Source organism: Schistocerca cancellata, unplaced genomic scaffold, assembly GCF_023864275.1.
Source record: "Schistocerca cancellata isolate TAMUIC-IGC-003103 unplaced genomic scaffold, iqSchCanc2.1 HiC_scaffold_485, whole genome shotgun sequence".
Lineage (NCBI taxonomy): Eukaryota > Metazoa > Arthropoda > Insecta > Orthoptera > Acrididae > Schistocerca > Schistocerca cancellata.
The window spans coordinates 20,001-25,000 of NW_026046500.1; the positions used below are offsets into that span (position 1 = coordinate 20,001).

Sequence of the window (5,000 nt, forward strand, 5' to 3'; positions counted from 1 at the left end):
GGACCGGACGAGCCGACCGATTGGTTTTGATCTAATAAAAGCGTCCCTTCCATCTCTGGTCGGGACTCTGTTTGCATGTATTAGCTCTAGAATTACCACAGTTATCCAAGTAACGTGGGTACGATCTAAGGAACCATAACTGATTTAATGAGCCATTCGCGGTTTCACCTTAATGCGGCTTGTACTGAGACATGCATGGCTTAATCTTTGAGACAAGCATATGACTACTGGCAGGATCAACCAGGGAGCTGCGTCAACTAGAGCTGAGCAGCCGGCCGCCCGGGAGTGTGTCCCAGGGGCCCGCGCGAACACGCAAGCGTCCGCTCAATTATTCTGCAAACAGGAGGAGGCTGAGCTCCCCTGCACAATACACCTCGAAACCCTCTCAGGTCCCGGCGGCGCGCAGCGCCGTCCTAAGTACTTGGTCGGGTTCGAGAGAGGCGCAATCGCCCGGAGTTAGGCGAGTAGACGCTTTAGGTGCGACCACCCGTGCTCCCAACTGAGCTTGCCGCTGCCGACAGAGGCCCGGGAGCGTGCTGTCGTGGCATTGCCGGCGGGAGACAACACGCGCCACCTACGGTGACCGGCAGCTCCAACGCCAGCGCCACAGAAGGGCAAAGGCCCCACGTGGGTGCCGAAGCGAACTCTCCCAGCACAGCGCACGTGCCAACACGTCTGCACAACTGCGATACAAACCACCAGCGAGAACCGCTGGGGCGACCGAGCAGCAGACGGCGTCGCGGCGCCGAGTGCCGGGCGGCGGCGCATCCTCAACGCACACAGTCCTCAGTCGGACCAGCACACTGCAGATGTCCACCGCGCTTCGCACCGGGCCCGCGAGGACCCACTTTGGCCGCCCGGCGCCGCGCGCAGGGTGCCCCGGCGCGCAGCTGCGCCGCCTGCCGCGTCCGTCGGCCGGCGCGCCTGCCACTGGGCGCCCCCACCAGCCGGCTGTAGCGCGTGCGCCCACGCACCGCGCGGCCAGCACGCCGGGCGGCCCCCCCCTCACCGGCCGGGGACGGTCCCACCCAGCCACCGCCGCGTATCGCTTCACACACAGATTTGCCCTTACTGATTTACCTCCAGCAACAACAACCGCACCACAATGGGTTTACCAGTTGTTCATTTGCGTAACGTCACCAGCAAACGTAGACGTCCATCCCAGTTTGCAAATGCAACGATTATTGCATACCTGTCTGTTAGGTGTCACGACACACTACGTCTGCCCACATACACGCAACAAAATGTGCACGACTAGAGAACACGTGGGAGGTGGCCCCCTACGTATGCGATGTCCATTACGAGACCGACTGTCAACCAGCATCTGTACCATGTCGCAGATGTGGAACGCGGTGCACCATGCTATCACACTGTGTGAGAAGAGACGACTACGTTTGAATACACGCGCCACTACATCAACAGACGGCTCATGCTGATCGCCATCCAGGGCGTCCGTTAATCCCACACGTCTCTATGGCGTACCACACTGCAATGTAGCTGTTATGGGGAGACGGCACGTGGCTGAGTGCACAACATTTGGACCGTATGGTTCGCTGTTGTTGGGCGCAGTCGTTGTACGGTCACACATGTGCCACAGCGTATCATGCAGTACATACGGACCTATGTGCAGTACAATGTGAGGGTTAAGCTTACGACATCAGCGGACAGTGGACACAGGCCGTACCACGACGTAGACTGAGCGCTTCGACATGCGAATGCCAGTGAACAGCTGCGAAGGGCATTGAACACGCAAGCACCTGAACGACCAGCGTGCGAAGGCAGGGGGGAGGGTGGGGGCGATGTACATCCTGCAGTCGTCCACATTACAGTGTACAGCGGGAGCATGTAAAAAGTAAGCAACACTTGCGAAGTGTTGAACATGAAACGATACACAAGAGGGTGGGCGGTGCGAGTAGCGAACTATATTCAGAGGGTTGTGGTTAGACAACACTGGATTAATGTAACGTGTCATATGCCAATTACAGAGCAGGTTAAGGCACAACTTGGGTTAGGTTAAGGCACAACGTGGGTTAGGTTAAGGCACAACTTGGGTTAGGTTAAGGCACAACGTGGGTTAGGTTAAGGCACAACGTGGGTTAGGTTAAGGCACAACGTGGGTTAGGTTAAGGCACAACGTGGGTTAGGTTAAGGCACAACGTGGGTTAGGTTAAGGCACAACGTGGGTTAGGTTAAGGCACAACGTGGGTTAGGTTAAGGCACAACGTGGGTTAGGTTAAGGCACAACGTGGGTTAGGTTAAGGCACAACGTGGGTTAGGTTAAGGCACAGGTTAAGGCACAACGTGGGTTAGGTTAAGGCACAACGTGGGTTAGGTTAAGGCACAACGTGGGTTAGGTTAAGGCACAACTTGGGTTAGGTTAAGGCACAACTTGGGTTAGGTTAAGGCACAACTTGGGTTAGGTTAAGGCACAACTTGGGTTAGGTTAAGGCACAACTTGGGTTAGGTTAAGGCACAACTTGGGTTAGGTTAAGGCACAACTTGGGTTAGGTTAAGGCACAACTTGGGTTAGGTTAAGGCACAACTTGGGTTAGGTTAAGGCACAACGTGGGTTAGGTTAAGGCACAACGTGGGTTAGGTTAAGGCACAACGTGGGTTAGGTTAAGGCACAACGTGGGTTAGGTTAAGGCACAACGTGGGTTAGGTTAAGGCACAACGTGGGTTAGGTTAAGGCACAACGTGGGTTAGGTTAAGGCACAACGTGGGTTAGGTTAAGGCACAACGTGGGTTAGGTTAAGGCACAACGTGGGTTAGGTTAAGGCACAACGTGGGTTAGGTTAAGGCACAACGTGGGTTAGGTTAAGGCACAACGTGGGTTAGGTTAAGGCACAACGTGGGTTAGGTTAAGGCACAACGTGGGTTAGGTTAAGGCACAACGTGGGTTAGGTTAAGGCACAACGTGGGTTAGGTTAAGGCACAACGTGGGTTAGGTTAAGGCACAACTTGGGTTAGGTTAAGGCACAACGTGGGTTAGGTTAAGGCACAACTTGGGTTAGGTTAAGGCACAACTTGGGTTAGGTTAAGGCACAACTTGGGTTAGGTTAAGGCACAACTTGGGTTAGGTTAAGGCACAACTTGGGTTAGGTTAAGGCACAACTTGGGTTAGGTTAAGGCACAACTTGGGTTAGGTTAAGGCACAACTTGGGTTAGGTTAAGGCACAACTTGGGTTAGGTTAAGGCACAACGTGGGTTAGGTTAAGGCACAACGTGGGTTAGGTTAAGGCACAACGTGGGTTAGGTTAAGGCACAACGTGGGTTAGGTTAAGGCACAACGTGGGTTAGGTTAAGGCACAACGTGGGTTAGGTTAAGGCACAACGTGGGTTAGGTTAAGGCACAACGTGGGTTAGGTTAAGGCACAACGTGGGTTAGGTTAAGGCACAACGTGGGTTAGGTTAAGGCACAACGTGGGTTAGGTTAAGGCACAACGTGGGTTAGGTTAAGGCACAACGTGGGTTAGGTTAAGGCACAACGTGGGTTAGGTTAAGGCACAACGTGGGTTAGGTTAAGGTAGAAATTGCGTTACATTGCGGTACAAATTGCGTTACATTGCGGTACAAATTGCGTTACATTGCGGTACAAATTGCGTTACATTGCGGTACAAATTGCGTTACATTGCGGTACAAATTGCGTTACATTGCGGTACAAATTGCGTTACATTGCGGTACAAATTGCGTTACATTGCGGTACAAATTGCGTTACATTGCGGTACAAATTGCGTTACATTGCGGTACAAATTGCGTTACATTGCGGTACAAATTGCGTTACATTGCGGTACAGATTGCGTTACATTGCGGTACACATTGCGTTACACATTGCGGTACACATTGCGTTACACATTGCGGTACACATTGCGTTACACATTGCGGTACACATTGCGGTACACATTGCGTTACACATTGCGTTACACATTGCGGTACACATTGCGGTACATTGCGGTACACATTGCGGTACATTGCGGTACACATTGCGTTACATTGCGGTACACATTGCGTTACATTGCGGTACACATTGCGTTACATTGCGGTACAAATTGCGTTACGAATTTGGTTAAGTTAAGGTGCAAAATGGGTTAGGTTAAGGTGCGAAATGGGTTGGATTACAGTACACAACGTGGTAAGAGAGTGTGTTGGGGGGGGGGGGGGCCGAGGTTCGTTGGTAGTGATCATTGTAAGTGAATGTCTGAGGCAGCTTCAGTATGTCACAGCAGTTATGTCTCGTCAGGATGCGCTTTTCGCTCGTGACTGGAGGCGCGCCGCGTCTGTGGTTGCGGCAAGGGAGCGGCAGACCTGTGTGATTCATTCCTGCCATTGTTTCTGTGCCGTAACAGGAGGCAGTGTGGTGGTGTTGGGTGCACCCCTGTGTAGGACATGTGTGGGTGTTGGTGGCTTATCTGAGCAATTGTGGATGTCGGACGGGTGGGATATTCTATTTTAGAATTGGACCCCCTGGTGTGGTTATCATAGTGTGGATGGTGTACTGTGGCGGAGAGGATGCACCGGACGTTGGTCCATGCTGGTGCTTACATATTGTATCTGTGTCTGTTACAGGCAGAGAGTAATGTGTGATAGAGTGTCTCGCTGATGTGTGGTTCATATTGTGTGCACAGACTTACAGCATGTATAGGGACAGCGGGAATTTGGCATATTGGATATAACTCTTCGTGAAACGCAAGATATAGGGGTGGATTGCAACGTACGAGTGCGGGAAGAGTCCGCCGTTCATCCGCTGGAGTTGCGATTTCGGCGGTTGGGGTGGGGCACGTGCGGGTGCGGGTGGAGTGATTGTCGGTTGACTACTTCGTGCGACGCAGGCACTGGCGTTCGGGTTCCTGTGGTGGACAGATTATGCAGGCTTTGTGGGTGGCGTCGGAAAATGGGTACTGTGGGACCTAGCGATGTCGTAGTCGGGGTGGCGTCTCATAGATGGCGGTATCGTCGGTGCAGCAGGTCATGTTTCGGGAGACTTGCAGATGGCGGTATTT

At 52.8% G+C, this 5,000-nt stretch overlaps 1 non-coding gene across 1 annotated transcript in view; it reads right to left on the reverse strand.

Moving 5' to 3' along the window:
* Positions 1-247, reverse strand: part of LOC126127120 (small subunit ribosomal RNA) — a 1,909-nt gene extending 1,662 nt beyond the window's left edge. The window contains exon 1 of the ribosomal RNA XR_007526979.1: positions 1-247. This exon is cut by the window's left edge and continues 1,662 nt beyond it. This is a non-coding gene — a ribosomal RNA (small subunit ribosomal RNA).
* Positions 248-5,000: the final 4,753 nt, after the last annotated feature.